The sequence below is a fragment of the Notamacropus eugenii genome, chromosome 6 (assembly GCF_028372415.1).
Source record: "Notamacropus eugenii isolate mMacEug1 chromosome 6, mMacEug1.pri_v2, whole genome shotgun sequence".
In the NCBI taxonomy this organism is placed as follows: domain Eukaryota; kingdom Metazoa; phylum Chordata; class Mammalia; order Diprotodontia; family Macropodidae; genus Notamacropus; species Notamacropus eugenii.
The window spans coordinates 324,366,636-324,384,858 of record NC_092877.1 but is presented as its reverse complement, the minus strand read 5'-3'; positions in this window follow the sequence as shown (position 1 = coordinate 324,384,858).

Genomic DNA, 18,223 nt, shown 5'->3' with positions numbered 1-18,223 from the left:
CACTAAAATGTGCCATCCCTTCACCAAATCGATTGCGCTTTGTGATTAGACAAGGGGACAGTGAGGATAAATAAGTAACTACACTATTGGCTCCTCAATCCAGTTTCTCCTCTGATTCCTAGTCACTCTCACATGCCAATGACTAAGTTCTAAGTCTCTATTTGGAATGAACAGTAACTTAGACACAGGTGTGATGGCAAGCAAAGTAGAAACTTTTGCTGTTTTTGTTTTAGTATAATCAAGGGCCTCTGATTGAATTTTGCCTTTATCAACCAAGACTCTTTCCTAGAAGTAAAATATAGAAACAAGAGTTTCTTTAACTAGAAACAGCATATGTATTTATATTGTTAATTATTTTAATGTTATTAAAGATCTTCCCCATCCATTAATGGGCCTGCCCATTAAGAGGAGTTTGATTAGGGAAGATTTGGAGGAAGGCCCACACTTTTTGTTAAGTTTCTAATGAGACATTGGTTCTCAAGGGTTGTGATGCACTCTGGCTCTAAAAAATGTATAAATATTCTGAGATTGAGGGTTTACTTTGGGGGCTTACTGACTGGAAGTGTTTTGTTTGACCAGAAAAGACTCTAAGAAGCTGCTAAGGAACTCCCCTACCCGGCTTTGAAAACCCAGATGTCGGTGCTTCCCTCTCTACTAGTTATGTATGTATGGTCAGACAATCTGTCTGTTGATCTGTTAGACAGTTGGAAGCCTGTCTCTTGATTTTGATTTCTCTGTAATTTCTCTGAGGTTTAGGGTGCTAACTTTTTCCCCTGAACAAAATGAATGATACATGTGCTTGATTAAAGTGGTTATTGACCCCTCAAAATTTGCCTTTCCTTTCAGAAAAGCAGATCTAAGAACCTGTGATAGCTGGCCCCCCTGTGTATGCTGGCGTTCTTACTGATACAACAAGCAAGCTGAGGATTTATATACTATATTTTTAAGTACCTTTTTTCTTGAATTAGAGTGATTGTGTTGGTGAATTGCTAATATGCCCCACAGATGGAGCTGAAGTCCCCAGGGTGATGTAAAGATTTAATGTGAAGAGCTGTTACTACAGGAAAGCATTGTTATATGTAAGATTTTGAGTGTTCTCAAAAAGAAAAGGTGGGAATCAGGTTGATGCAGTTCACTCATCATCTTATTTCATTAATAAAGTTTTTATTTGCTTTGGACCCACACTGTAATACATGCTAATAGTCCTCTTAAAATAGATATTATAAACATATCCCCACATTATGAGCAGGTGATGAAGGGGCAGGGAGAGAGGAGCTTAATTGAAGAAAGCATCTGAAAAGATTTTGGTTATATTAAAAGCATAAAGAATAGGGACTAGCAACATTCTCCTTAAGTATTTCATTGTGAAAACATTTGTGCTTTTATCTGGCTTAAAGCTTTGGCATAATGTAAACTAGCTAGAAAGATAACTATAATTAGCCAACTTTCCATCTAAAAGAGGAAGGGTGAGAATCATGAGATCCTCTAATTTGTATTCTTAAATGGTAGAACTTTGAAAAATCTGAACAATATGCCAAACTAATGGTCTAAATTTTATATAACCCAGGGTGAAAATCCTAAGATTTTTTGGAACTTCCAATAATATAATGGAAGGATTCTTCTCCCATCCTCCCTTCATCACTTTCTGGCCCCAGAACTGTGATTTCATTGATATAGGGAATTCCCAGTAAGAAAACTCAGTCTATGTATAAGGGCTATCTACTATTTTGCAATTTAAATTCTCAGAATGCTTCCTGAAATCTAGAGAAATTAAGTAACCTAACCATAGTGAGCGTATGTGTCAGATGAGGCATTTGAACCCAGGTATTCCCAAATCCCAACTAAGCTCTCTATTCACTCTGCCCTGCTGCCTCAAATTGTAATTTTGAAGGAAAGAGAGATGTATACAAATAAACATAAACCACAATACTATATGAGAGGGCATAGCAGAGTTACAAACTCATCTTGATGAGAATTCCAAAGAGTTGGAGACATACCACAGTAGGATGTGAAAAAGAATACTATTTGAATTCAGAAAACTTGGATTAGCTCTTCTGTTTAACTAGCTACATGATCATAAATAATTCCTTTGGACATTCTAGGTCTTCACTTCCAAATTCTACCAAAAAAATGGGGTTAAATCTCTAATATCTGTTCTACTCCTAAATTTCATCATTTTTTTGGATACTTAGAGATGGAGTGGGATAGTGTCAGAAAAGATTTCATGAAAAGGGTGGGATATGGTTATTGTTGTGGTGGTAGTGGTGCTGGTGGTTAATGCATTTCAAATTATGGTGTTTGTAAGCCCTTAAAGGGAGTGCAACATGACATATTTGAGAGTTTTAGAGTTGGAGTAAGAAAATATGGACCCTAGTTTTGCCATTTACTAAGCTATGTACACTTGGACAAATCATTTTAATTCCCTGGGCCTCATTTTCTCCATGTGTAAAAGAGAAGGCAAGAGGCATTTATTATTTTTCTTCTATGTGCCAGATACTATGCTAAGAAGTACTTTATGAATATTATTTCATTTGATCTTCCCAACCACCCTGGGAGGTAGGAGCTATTTTTATCCCCATTTTCTATCTGAGAAAACTGAGAGACATTAAGCACTCACCCAAGTTCATACATCCAGTAAAAGCTCTTAGACGCTTGGGACATGAAATAAACTTAGGACTTCCTTACTCCAGGCCCAACACGCTAACCAGTATACCACTTAATTAAGGAGTGTTTGATTAGAAGATCTTTATGATCCTTTCCATCTCTTGACTTAATCACTGAAGGAAAAAATTCTATAGAAATCAGATTAGAGGTAATGGAATATTATTTCAAAGGAAGAAGTCATAATATAAGACAGAGGCAGAAAAGAGTAGTACCATTTAGCCAGTTTGATGAGACAGAGTTGATGGAAATCAGTCATGTTAAGAAAAGTAGGTTGGAATTCCATTGTGGAGATCCTTGAATATCATGTAAAGTAGTTATATTCTTTGTATCTCGTAATGGAAAAAGAGCAGTGGAATGACAATTGTTTTGAGCAGGGAGACAAGACATTCACACTGAGTATTTATTGACCAAAGTTTTAGTCGATTTTTGCACCTCTAGATTTCCTTCAATTTCTGACCCTTTTAAAGCGTCAGTTGTTCAGAGTGGGAAATAGCTGTCACAGTGTCACAGTTAAAGAATGATCCTTCTTTCTGGCTTATAACATGATGGACCCCCTAACATAGTTGTCCAGACCTATCATTCTTTGTATTCCCTTGGTCCTTCCTCCTGCAGTACTGAGATAAATTATAAGTTTACAAAGGTAGTATGTCAAGTGCTGAATGTCTGGGGGGCATTAAACTGGAGTGATGCTAATTTTAATTAGATGTTAGGGGGAAATGTTGTTAGTAGGAGCAGAAGAGTTAGGTAATGAAACAAGTGAACTAGGAAAATGTGCAGCTGCAATTAGTGGATATATTTAAACCTAATCTTAGTAATTATCTATTAAGACTAGAAGTCAACAACTCTTCCCTTGACCTTGGGCAAAAATTCTCTGTTTCTTAAAAGTTTTCTCATTCTGTAAAATAGGGTTTATAACAGTCTCCTCTTATTACCCCCAAAAGGGTGATAGATGTCTCAGAGTGCATTGTTCTCTGAGATTGCTTCCCAATGAAGAAATTGATCTATCAGTAGAAACCATTATCTACAGCAATGCAATAAAAACTTTGGATTAGCAAAACACTGTTTCTTCCAGGATCTGGAAGCCCTTAACTCCCTACCAGTGAACATCTGAGTTCCAGCTTAATTTTCCCCTGATGCATTACTTTGCATGTTTCCAGCGTGAATCTCAATTTTCATGCCCAAATTTCTAACCTCTTCAGACCCTTTAAGATTATCTTTCTGGCTTCATTTGTGAATTAAAAAAAACCATCCAAATTAGCATCATTAGTGAATTTAATTAACATATTTCTTTCAGATAGTTAGTAATGATGTTAAACAATGAACGTCAATGTGTTAATTGTGTTCATCCTGCGTTGCTGAAGAAGACCATGCCATCAGAGAAATGATGACATGACTTGTACTTGACTTCGTTTTGAGTGAGGGAGGATTGTGCAAGGTCACCAGCCTCACTTCTCCTCCAGAGTCATCTGAATCCAGTGACCAGATACTCATCAGAATGACTGGAGGTGACCCACAATGTGTTACCATAATGAGATCAAAGACAGTGCTCTTTCTGTGAAGGACTGTGGATAGAACAAGGAAGTTATGCCAAGGGTTGCCGAAGAAGGAAGACGACAGGTTAGTAAGTGCACCAAGAGGAATAAGAAGAAATTCACCATGTTACATATTAATTTATCTTGGCTCTGGGATCCAAATTACTTAAAATATCATTAGTGGAGTCCGATCCTTTCTAGAATATTCCTGGAAATGTGTCATTATTTAGTAGACTAAGGTGACTAGGAAATCATGGGCTACGCTGAATCTTTTTGTGGTAGTGCCCATTTTGACCCCATCTTACAGGATTCCTAATTTATAACTGGAAAGGATTTAGAGATCATCTAATCCAACACCTTCATTTTAAAGGTGAAAATCCTGAGGCTTTGTGACTATCACAAAATCACAGGTGGGAAGTAGAAAAGAGAGGATTTGATTTCAAGTCTTCTCATGCAAAAATCAAATGCTTTTTTTTCTATATTCACCATAATTCTCAAGAGCAGAATTAGCAGATAAAGCTATTTTTGATAGGAACAAATACCTTCTGTCAGAAAGAGCCAAGGAAAAAAATGAAGATCCAAGGATGTGCATCACCAAAGGGATCTATGCTGTACAGGGTTTCCCAAAAGTCTTAATGCAGTGCTTAAACTTTCACTAAGACTTTTGGGACACTTTGTATTTGGGCTGTAGATTCATAAGGTCATCGGATCATAAATTTAGAGCACAATAAACACATAGTGGTCAACATCAGAGCCTAGAAGTTTCCCTTTCATTGGAAAAAGGTCATGTTCTGAGATTTCTTTCTCTTGGTTTCAGGGAAGTCATGGAAGAAAGATTTACACAATAATTAGATTGTATTCCTCAGAGTACTGTCATCTTTGAAATGTATGAGGCATCAGTTACTATGCTGGTGACTAGACTACTTTGCTACGCAAATTTAGAGGGCTTGATACAGGTCTCCATGTTTTTTGTCATTCAAAATCATTATATAGAGAAGTAATTTCTTTCAGTAATTTTAGGTGGGATTAGGAAGAAAAATCCTTTAAAGTCATGAGATCTCTTGAATTTGGTCATTCAACCATCAAATATTACTTGATGAATCAACCAAATAGCAATAGTAACAATGAGAATTTAATATAGTTTGAGGTTTGAAAAGTCTTTTATAAAGCAACCAATTTTGTTTGCTAATCTGTAAAATAAAAACATGTAAAGCATGATACTATATGAAAAGTTGGCATGTAAAAGTAATAGATAGGCTTCTGTTCACCAGGATGTTCAAATGCTCAGAGAGTATAAATCCTAGTAAACGAAATCTAGCTTATGGATTAACTAAAAACAACAAAAGATTCCTTGTGTCCACCATAAATTTCAAGTCTTCCTAAAACATTTTAATCTGCTTTGCTGCTATAAACATTATTTAGTCTTTGATGATTTAAACTATTGAAATAATAGCTCAGTCATGCTTTTGCAAGCTTGGGAGGGTATGTTTGAGAAATGAAGAAAATAGTTATATTTTCAAGAACCACACAGTTCCTGGGTTCTTTCCCTAATCCAGGCCTGTGGGAATCTCCAAATTTCTATTTGTAAACTGTATTCTACTTTTTTTCTTTTACTTTGATCTTTGGCCCTTTGAAAATTTGCTCCATTGACTCCTAGTCTCTGGCAAGTGAGTTCTAACAGTTTGTGGCCTATTTCCTGTTTTGGTGTCTTTTTCACATCCTGGGTGAATATTCTCATTAGTTTACCATCAGCTAAAATCTGATCTTCAGGCAGGAATACCTCCTCCCCTCAGCCAGGATAATCACAGCAATTCTAATTCATTCAATTGTAACTTCCATAGATGGTGATTGAGAAGATGCAGGAGATTGCACCATAGAAGACATTTACCAAATAAAACCTTTTATGAGCTTACTCCTTCGTTTTATTTTCAAAGAAGAATACAAAAAAAAAAAAAGTATAGCTTAATTGAGGGTTCCAAAGAAAGGACTTCCTGTTCATACAGCTGTTATTTTTTTTAATGAAACAAAATATACTACCCCCACCTGTTGCATTGATAGCTGCCCAATACTCACCTGTGGCCTACAATTGGCTGTTGTCAATATTTATTGAGCACTCAAAATATATTGAGCAGAACACACAACCAATATACAAGGAGCAAGATATCATCAATCCCTGATTTAATGCAGTTTACTTCCAAAACTACCTCTCTCTCTCTCTCTCTCTCTCTCTCTCTCTCTCTCTCTCTCTCTCTCTCTCTCTCTCTCTCTCTCTCTCTCACTCTCTCACACACACACACACACACACACACATACGCACACACCGTTTTGTCTTTGTCTCTATGTTTCTTATGTCTTTGTCTCTCCCAATCATGATTGTGATTTTTTTCCCAGCTGTATATTACATTTTTGATGGGATTAATTAAGGGCTGTGTCTATTTGACATGTTTATTTGCAGTAGGGAAGTAACCAATAGATGGGGAGTTTTAAGATAACTGAGAGAGTTGGGATTATAGAGGGGTCAAAGTACTGGAGGAGAGAGGATGAAATGGGATCACTTGTGCATTACAAAGCTAGGAAGTAGGTAATAGAATTATTACAATCCCATTTTACAGATGAAGAAATGGTTTCAAAGAGTAGTGATTTACCCAAGGTCACATAGTTAGGAAGTAGCAGAGATCACCTATCTTAGAAATTTCTAATTTGTATGCTAATAAATACTTCCATCTACCAAGAAGATAATTCCTAATGTGATGATGACATTCATTTGCTGGTTTAAACTCTACCTAATTTTACCTACTATAGGCAGTGAATGAAAGATACTGAAGACCAGGGAGTTGGGATGATGCTCTTCTAGATCCACAAGATAGAAGAAAACAACGTAATGATGAATGTAAAAATGAGATCAAAGAATCTCTATGATCTGCTCTATATTTGGCAAGTCATGAAATAAAACTGTTCTCAGCCTGACTGTGGGACTCTACTGACCACTGCCTTGAACATCAAAAAGGAGCAGAGATTATAATGTGTCATCTCTCACTTCTTCTTTAAGAATTGATAATGAAATCAATACTATCTTTGCTTCATTGAAGGGTGTGTTCTTTAGGTTCTGGGTTCCTTTCCTGATCACCATTCCCTGCTCTACTCATCCATTGGTGTTCCATCAGCATCCATCCATCAGCCCTATCCTCTGAAGTTATCCTCATCGTGCTCATGCCCACTTTTTGATTGTGTCCTCTGAAGCTTCTGTTCTATTGTTAACATATTGGGCCATATCTTCCACCCAGAAATTACTTAGTATATATTTTGTAATTATTCTTAGAGTTCTTTGTTGCCTCCTTCCTTCTTCCTGGTCCAAAGACCATACTCTTTGAGGTCAAGGACTGTTTCATTCTGTCTTTGGATCCCCAGGACCTAGTCCAGTGTACGGCACATAGTTAATGTTTAAATAATGATTGATAAATAAAATGAATTGAGACTATTATAGGTTCTTCTGGCATTTAAAGTGACTACTTGACTATTCTAACAGCCTAACCAGCTCACCAACAACAGATGGTACAGGGAGTCTAAAGAAAATTGTAATCTAAAACAGATTTGAAAGGGCTTCTGTTTGAAGGGAGAAAGAAATTTTCCAGTTGTAACAATACTCTTAGTCTCTTCCATTACAGCTTTGGCCAAGTTTTTCTTAAGTTAAAATTTCTCCCCCAAATGTAATATCCAATATGTCAGCAGTCACATCAGGTTTAGAAGAGTATGATTTTCCATTATTTTAATAGAGATCTGAGCATCAAAGTTCTTTGTGACACTTTTTTATAAATCAGAATGTTTTTGATCACTGCAGTGACTCAGAGAGGATATGAAATAAGAAAGGTGATGTGAACTCTGTCTGTGTGACAATAATAATAATAAAAAATGAGAGCAACGATATTGCTTCTTATCTCTTACCCTTCATTTCATCTGTCTCATGCCACTTCCTTACCAAGTCATTTTCCCTTCTCTCTCTGTGGGTGGGAGTGATATTTAACAATGGTTTAGTTATAGTTATCCAGAATGGGGGGCAGGGAATGAATATGCACTGTGGCAGATTTTAAATTTAATTTTCCTAACATTGGCAACAAAATATCTTCCTTTTAAATTGAGTGCTTTAATTAGGAGGAGTACTACAAGCCCCAATCTGTACTAATGCAGGCTAATGCAGCTGAATGCGTTGATGCTTTGCATCGATTTAATCTGCCAATTACAATGACTTCAGAAAGACGCATCCCATAGCTGGGTCCATGAGCCCTCCCCCTCCTCTTCTCCACTGTATGTAAACCCCCTGCTTTCTCTTTCCCACTGTGATTCATGGCTCATTTATAGTCACTGGAAGCTGACCTGGCAGGAAAGTTCACTATCCAACCCCACTCTGATCGCTGTAGCAACTGAAAACCATAGTGGATTCTGAGTCCCTTGCATTGTGCTTCTGGAAATAGGCTGTCAGTCAGGCAGCAACCTTTATTGAGTCTCAGTGTATACACGGGACTGCCCTGGGAGTTGTGGGGAGTCATAGAGGAAGTAGAAAATACAGTCCCTCCCTTTCAGGAGTTCTGGCTGCCTGTGGCCCTAAGAGTCATAGATACTAATCAATTCATGGGTGTAGCCCAAGACCAAAGAGGCCCCTTCCTGGTGATATTTCCCACTGTTCTTTCCTTTACTGATGCTGAGCACTCACCATGTTTTTTGTCATTCAAAATCATTATATAGATACTGATGGGATTGCCTAGCACTTCATTTCTATTTCTTGCTGCTGGGTCAGGCCTGCCAAGGCAGGTCAGTAATAGCAGAGGACATTTATGAACATAATCAGTCTTGGGGAGAAGGAGTCACTATAGGGGCCAGAAGGAAGGGTTTTTCTTTTTACTTTCAGACCTGTAACTGTACTCCAGTTAGGCAGTGCATTCAGAATTACTGAAGGCTTGAAAGTTAATCCCATAAGAGAGCCTAAGGGACCCCATGGGGAAAGGAAGACTCATGTCATACAAGAGTTGGTATCTGCTTGCACGTAGACTTCTTCCAAGCTTTAAGGACAAAGGTTTCCAGCCAGTGTCTCAGAACAGCTTCCGGCTACTTGCAGTTCCTTTCACCACCCCAAGCCACATAATAGTATCTTCTTTTTTCTCTTTTGTTGAGATCAAAATATTTTGGGGAGAAGAAATAAAGCTTATGAACAAATACACGATGGTTACAAACTTCAAACAGGTATGGCATTTAAATTTGAGGAAGTCATCATGCAGTACACAGGAATCCCTGCACTAATTGGTCCTAGAATCCTTCGTTAAAGCAACCATTACCTGCTCTCCTACCCCAGACTATTGGACTCTCAGCTGAATTCAAGGGTTTTGGGGGGTTTTTTGTGTGTGTTTTGTTTTGTTTTACTTCTCTCTCAATGTAAAATAGGATTCTGGCTCTGAGAGCAGAGCATTTAGAGCCTGAGTCAGACAACACCTGATGCAAAGACCTTAATGAGATTACAGCCCTTTTAATTATCCAGCTGCATTCAATTACTCAAAATATAATCAAGCATAGAGTTGCCCCCATCCTTCTCTGTACTTGTGAAATAAGTCTTAGTTAAGGTTTGTCTGTAACAGGTGGAGAGATGTTACCAAAGCTCTTTCTTTCTGGCCCCCCCATCATTTTTTTGCCAAACTTTTTCTCATAAAGTCTTACAATATATTTAGCATCATATTAGAAGTTAAGAGACTTGGATTATGTGTGTAGACTTGGTTTCACAAATTCTGTAAATAATTCAGTGTCTATATCCAATAGGTATAAATGAAAATAAATTTTGAATTGTTTTGTTTCCATTACTCTTGTCTGAGACTTATCCTTGACAAAGAGAGCTTAAGTGTGGTTTTCCCAATACTGATAGCCTATTTGGCTCTACTTAGGCAGAATCCAGAAATATCTACCACATTTGGCAACGGTGCCACTATCTCCTCTTACACATACTCAAGCTCACAAGGCATGTAGCATAGAAGTTTTTTTCATTTGCAGACTAAAAGATGCAAAGGACTCCAATGGAGGATATAAAGATTTCAGAAATAGCCTTTTATCTTTTTGTGGGTTCCTGAAACTTTGCAATGCATATAGTTCCTATAACTAATGGTACCATCCTAAGTGGGGCACCAGAAAAGGAGACTGGAAATTTTATCCCCCCATCATCACTCAGCATTGGTGGTCTGTTCCTGACATTTATTCTCTGTTGTGATGCCATTGCCCTTCTCTCTTAGCTCTTGTAATTCATCTTTCTTATGACAGTCCTTACCTTGTGCTCCCATCTATTGGTGCTAAGTACATCCAGGGTCTGGAGATTAGTGAAAGACTACACTGGTGCCTCATATGAGAATGTTTAGGGCACTTTTACCCTGTGTAGGTGTGAGGGAGATCCTGGAGTTTTGAGGGTGGCCAGAGATAATGACTCCAGCATATAAGAAGTTTTATCTTGTTTAAGATCTGGGTCTGCCACTCCTAGCCTATTTGCAAGTTTTTCTTATTTTATTGAGGAACACTTCCTACTAACCCCACTCAATCAAGTCTTCATTTGCCACTTGTGCTGAGAATAACTGATTTATCCCATTTATTTTTTACCTTCTTCAATTCTTGGGCACTGTGCCTAATGCTAGTTTCTACATCAATTTGGAGTCTTTAAGGGATTTTAGAAAATCTCCCCAAAAGTCACCCTCCTTACTTTCCTTTTGGATTTCCATTTCTCACCATGTTCCATGGCAGGTAGAACAAAGAATACTCGTTACTCTAGGTTACTTTTTGGATTATGATAATGGCAATGATAATTAATGATGCTAAAAATAGTTGAGATTTACCCAGTACTTTAAGGTAAAACTTGTCACAAACACTGTAGAGTGAGTGGACAAAGATTACTAAGAAATAACATTTCTGGTGTCCACCATTCCACCAACATGATTTTTACAATTTTACATCTAGTCACTTCTGTTTTTATTCATAGTAAGAATATTAATAGGGTCATATTCCTGTTCCTGTAGTAGCTTATCAGGTTGTTAGTCACTGGACAGGAAGCTCACATCTAGAGAACCAACAGTTAGTTTGATACTTGCAAATGACCCAAAAGTCAAGTGAGCCTTGGCACCCACTAACAAAACTGTAGAAATGTAAATGTCAAAGGAGTGTTCCTTTGAACACAGTCACTTCCAGAGGGTATGTAACTTATCTAACAATATTATTATCAGTCAAATATTTGGGTCACACAGAGAATTAAACTTGGAGACCACGATAAATTTGAAAATCAGTTCAAAAGATGACTAATTTGAAGGACAATACATTTTCAGATGTCTACATTAATATGTATGTATATACTTACATGTATATACACAATATATATACATATATGTATACATACCTATATGTTTGTGTGTATATATATAATATACACATATATATGAATGTTATAGCACCAATGCGAAATTCACAGCACCTATGGCAGCCATGGATATGCCAGCGCACCTCTGAATGGCAAAATACAACAAACTCTACATATGGAAGATAGAACCAAAACATTTACTCAAATACCATAAAGCCAAACCCCAACAAAAGAAAGACAAATCTATCATAGCAGCAAAGAAATCCATACACAATAACAATGCAGAGGGCAACACCATCCCCAAGCCTTCCCTCTGTTAGGCTTCCCACAAACCAGCTCCCTTAAACAAAGCACAAACAAGCACTCTCACTTATGCTAGCCAACTACCTGCTTTTCTCTCTCTCCCTCAGTTTTGACTGCTCTGACCAATTTCCTCTCAGCTCTGCTCTAACTCCACTTCTTCTTGTTCTACCCATTCAGCAAGCTCCTCCCACCACATGTGGTCATGTTGGCCTATTAATAAATAGGAAAGATCTTCCCATTTAAATTACCATTACTCATGTGTAAACATATATTGATGTATCTATCACTCATTACTTTATTGCCATATCTCAAATACCATAGAATCTTAAGGGAAGAAGTTATGATAGGGAGTAAAATTTTTTAGAAAAAAAGTTCTTTGAATTTATGGGTATAATGAAAATGATAGTGCTCCTTCCTATTTGGATTTCAGTAGCTTCAAAAAATTATTTTTGAAGATGTTTAAAAATGGATCAGTTTCCATATTTCTTTACTCTAATTTTGTTAGAAGTTTTTTTATGGGTAGAAACTATTTTTTAATAAATTATATTACTGCTCTAAGTACAAAGATTTGTATGTACTAGACATTTAGAATACATTTGATGGTTCTATTCAGTATCTCCGATATTTATTAAGTTGCTACTATCTATTTATTGGGGGCAGCTAGGTGGGGCAGTAGGTAAAATACTGGGCTTGAAGTAAGGAAGACTCTGGTTCCTGAGTCAAATCTGGTCTCAGACACTTACTAGCTGTGTGACCCTGGGCAAATCACTTGACCCTGTTTGCCTCAGTTTCCTCACCTGTAAAATGAACTGGAAAAGAAAATGGCAAACCACTCCATTATCTTTGCCAAGAGAAATCCAAATGGGGTCACACAGAGTAGGACACAACTGAAAATGACTGAGCAATATGTATTTACTATTTAATTCAGCAAACCTGATTAAATGTCTGCTTATAACTAGCACTTTATTAGGGATTCAAATGCATTATATATGTATGTGTGTTTATGACACTATATATATATTCGTATATATATATATATATATATATATATATATATATATATATATATATATATATACACATATTTGTATACATAAAGTATATGAAGCCGCTTATCTCAGGAAGTGTACAATATAGTTTCAAGTCTATGCAACTAAGGGAGAGGGACAACACATATGCCTAATGTGTTTTAATAAAACAAGTAGCTGGTGATTTCTTCCATGTTTTAATGGATCTGTGATCTATTCATCTGGGTTTTCTCTTCAACAATACAGATAACAACTCATTCAGTCAGACAGTCAGTGGTCAGAATTCATCCTCTGTGACATTTTCCTGTATTGTCTTATAAATGCAGCCATTATAATGTAGACTATTTTTCTAGCTCCATTGACAACACTTGGAGACAGATAGAACACACAACCTACCCATCAGTTATGCAATTCAGATCTCATTTAATATGCAAGCACAATACTATCTCTTACTTTTCTTACATTGCTGGACCTCATAAGAAGAGCAAACACTGGGTATGTTTTTTTCAGTTATATTTGAAACCAACTGGTGTTTTTGTTTTTGATGAAGAAATTTCAAGTATAATCATTTATGATAAATCAAGTGGATGGTGATCTAAAATAGAATTATCATGTAGTATCCAATCAGAGACAAATATTTGAAGTATCAATGCTAATGTTAATATTTTTATCTATTCATAAAGTGTATGTTAATTGTTAATCCATGATGTCTGTTTTAATTCAGCAAATATTTGTTAAACATCTAGATTGTGGAGAGTACTATATTAGGCACTAATCAGTATATGAAGATAGAAGATTTGCCCTCCCAGAGCTTACAGGCTGTTGTTGCTTGTCCTTTGTTTTCAAAAAGGACCAATGACATCATGAAGGTCATGCCTTGACTTGCAAGTGAATTGGATTTAAGTGAGGTAGGGCTGTGCAAAGTCATCAACCCCACTCTCTCCTCCACAGTCATCTTAGTCCGGTGGAAAGATATAGATCAGGATGACTGGACATGACCCTGATGCAATGCAAGACCTTGGCCTTTAATTGAAACCTTTCAGGTTTCAGTTTCTCTGAAGCAACACCCATTCTATGATTTAAAGATAGGTAGGTATGAAATGATGCAAAAGATGGCCTACTTTGCCTACTCAAAAAAACCAAAACAAAACACCCTCAAGGTTTCTGGCCAGAACAGAAATAGTTGCTCTTTACACTCACTCTGAGCCATCAAAATTCAAACAATAAACAAGTGAGGCTAGGACTGGGGCCTATTATTGACCAATCATGAGAGCCAGAGTGGTTTGGCTTCAAGGTATGGTCAAGCAGTTCGACCTGAATCTCAAATTGAACCCCAAAGCCTGATTTTCCAGAGCTTTATTTCAAGAAACCATAAGCAAAACTATATAGGACAAAAGAGTTAATTATCCCAGGCTTTTTTTTAAATGTAGGATAAATAGATTGGGAAGAGGAGAAAAAAAAATCTATCTCCCAAACCCCAAGATACCATGTATGGTTTCAGCAATCAAAATTTATATTTTTTTGGGAAGAGCACCTACATGTAAGGTATGATTCCTCATGTGGACAGAGAAAGATGAGGAGGGAAGGTTAGAAGGAAGGTAGAAGGGTGAAAGGGAGGAAGAAAGGAAGGAAGGAAGGGACTCAGATGACCTGGGAGAGAGAATGAAACTGATGACTTTGAAAGACCCACCTCACTTAAACCCAATTCACTTGCAAGTCAAGACATCACCTTCCTTATGACATTGGTACTCTTCCAGAACTAAAGACCAATGGTAGCCTGTGAGTAGAAGTAGCTGCCTCATTGGGGACCCAAGTGGCCAGTTCCAGCTGAATTTCCTTTCTTTCCTTCCTTTGTTGCTTCCTTCTTTCCTTCATTTGTTCCTTCTTCCTTTCCTTCTTTAATATAGGCACAAATAGCTATAATACAAAAACAATAAGTGATGAGTTCAAAAGAGAATGGGGAAAGTATTACTTAAGATCAAAGTGGGATAAGATCATTAGTGCCTTTGGGGATGGGGAGGAAATGATATTTGATCTAGATTTCAATCATTAAGTAAGATTTATCAGGAGGGGGTAGAATTCTAAGGATAAGTAACAGGATAAACAAAGGTATAAAGGGGGAAATGTATAGGAGCATTTATGAAACTAGGGATGACAAGTATTCCAACTTCCATAGATTCTATTTTTTGATAATTTATTTATTTTTAGTTTTCAACATTCATTTCCACAAGATTTTGAGTTCCACATTTTCTCCCCATCTCTCCCCTTCCCCCACCACAAGACAGTGTGCATTCTGATAGCTCTTCTCCCAATCTGACCTCCCTTCTATCACACCCTTGCCTTCCCTTATCCCCATCTTCTCTCTTTTCTTGTAGGTCAAGATAGATTTCTCTACTTCATTGACTGTATTTCTTATTTCCCAGTTGCATGCAATAACAATTCTCAACATTCATTCCTAAAACTTTGAATTTTAACTTTTCTCCCTTCCTCCTTCCACACTCATCTCCGCTGAGAAGGCAAGCAATTCAATATAGGCTATACTCATGTAGTTATGAAAAAACACTTCCATAATAGTCATGTTGTGACAGACTAACTGTATTTCCCTCCATTCTATCCTGCCCCCAATTTAATCTGTTCTCTCTTTTGACCTTGTCTCTCCCCAAAAGTGTTTACTTCTAATTACTCCCTCTTCCCACTTGCCCTCACTTCTATCATCCCCCCACACCCCACTTATCCCCTTCTCCCCTACTTTCCTGTAGTGTAAGATAGATTTTCATACCAAATTGAGTGTGCATGTTATTCCTTCCTTAAGCCAAATGTGATGAGAGTAAGGTTCACTTTTTCCCTCTCACCTCCCCCCTTTCCCTTCTAATGAAAAAGCGCTTTCTTGTCTCTTTTATGAGTGATAATTTGCTCCATTCCATTTCCCCCTTTCTCCTCCCAATATATTCCTCTTTCACCCTTAATTTTATTTTTTTAGATATCATCCCTTCCTATTCAGTGCAACTGTGCCCTCTGTCTATATGTATATAATCACTCCAAATACTGAGAAAAGTCTCAAGAGTTACAAATATCTTTCCACGTAGGAATGTCAGCATTTCAACTTTAGTAATTCCCTTATGATTTCTCTTTCCTGTTTACCTTTTCATGCTTCTCTTGATTCTTGTGTTTGAAAATCAATTTTTCTATTCAGTTCTGGTGTTTTGATCAAGAATGCTTGAAAGTTCTCAATTTCATTGAATTACCTTTTTTTTTCCCCTGAAGTATTCTACTCAAGTTTGCTGGGTAGTTGATTCTTGGTTTTAATTCTAGTTCCCTTGACTTCCGGAATATCACATTCCAAGTCCTTCAATCCCTTAATGTAGAAGCTACTAGACCTTATGTTATCTTGATTGCATTTCCACAATACTTGAATTGTTTCTTTCTGACTGCTCGCAATATTTTCTCCTTGCCTTGGGAACTCTGGAATTTAGCTACAATATTCCTAGAGTTTTCCTTTTGGGACCTCTTTCAGCAGGTGATTGGTGGATGCTTTCAATATTTATTTTACCCTCTGGTTCTAGAATATCAGGGCAGTTTTCCTTAGTAATTTCAAGAAAGATGATATCCAGGCTCTTTTTTTTCATCAGGGCTTTCAGGTAGCCCCATGATCTTTAAATTGTCTCTTCTGGATCTATTTTTCATGTCAGTTGTTTTTCCAATGAGATATTTCACATTGTTTTCAATTTTTTCAGTCTTTTGGTTTTGTTTCATGATTTCTTGGTTCCTCATAAAGTCATTAGCTTCCATCTGCTCCATTCTAATTTTTAAAAAACTATTTTCTTCAGTGAGCTTCTGAGCTTCCTTTTCCATCTGGATAATTTTGCTTTTAAAGCATTCTTCCTTTTCCTTATTGGCTTTTTGGACCTCTTTTGCCATTTGAGTTACTCTATTTTTAATGGTGTTATTTTCTTCACTGTTTTGGTGGGGGGAGTCTCCTTTAGCAAGTTGCTGACTTGCCTTTCAAAGCATTGCTCTCATTTCTCTTCCCAGTTTTTCCTCCACCTCTCTTACTTGATTTTCAAAATCTTTTTGGAGCTCTTCCATGGCCTGAGACCATTGCACATTTATTTTGGAGGTTTTGGATGTAGAAATCTTGACTTTTATGTCTTCCTCTGATGGTATGCCTTGTTCTTCCTCATCCAAAAGGATGGAGGAAATTACCTGTTCACCAATGAAGTAACCTTCTATAGTCTTATTTTTTTCCCTTTTTGGGGCATTTTCCCAGTCAGTTACGTGACTTTTGAGTCCTTAGTCAAGTGGAGGGTATACTCTAGCGATCTGTAAGTTCTCATTTCCTCCAAGGTGGCATAATCAAGGAAGAGGAATTTACTCCTCCCCTATTCTGCACTGTGGTCTGGGAGCAACCACAAGCTTTTCTGCCAAGGATCTGTGAGTAGAATTCCCTCTCCACAAGCATCTCCAGCTCCATCACACCAGTGCTCCTCCTCATCCCAGGATTGAAACTTAGGGCTGAGATGCAGATCAGCCACTTGATTCCCCCAGGGTCTTTGGATCGAAAGCTCCAAAAGGGGATGCTGCTGCAGTGACTTCCACCACCCTGAGGGCCGGGGCTAGGGCTGGACCCTGCTCCCTTCTCACTCAGGTAAAAGCTTTGTCACTGACCTTTTAAGCTATCTTTGGCATTTATGGGTTGAGTAATCTGGGAACCTGCTGCCTGTGATTCAGTGCCCTGAAACCTGCTCCAGTTCTGTCCCTGTAGCACTGAATGGCCAATGCTGGGCTACACTCCCTGTGCTGTGCTTCACTCTGATCCTGGTGTGATAGATCTTTCCTATCAGCCTTCCAGGTTGTCTTGGGCAGGAAATCTCTTTCACTCTGTTGTTTTCTGACTTCTGCTGATCTAGAATTTGTTTAGAGTCATTGTTACAGGTATTTTATGGGCTTGGGGGGAGAGTTACAGCACCTCCTTCCTTCTACTCTGTCATCTTGGCTCTGCCCTTTCATAGATAGTAGATAGCCAGATAGCCCTCATGTTGTTAATGGAATTGAAAGATGAACTCTAAGCACTGAACTGCTGATACCACATATATTAAGAAGGAAAGAAAAGGAACCAAGAAAGTACAAGGAAAAGAATCAGCTAAAGAGTTAGTAGAAGAACCAAGAAGGAGAAGGAAAAGAAGAGAGAGTATCCAGAAGGAGAGGAAAGTTTGCAATGTCACTTGCTACAAAGAGACAAGAGAATGGGGGGAGGGGGGATCATTGTACATAGCAATGGAAAAGATAAGGGCATAGATTAAATCCTTATCATATTTGCTGAAGAC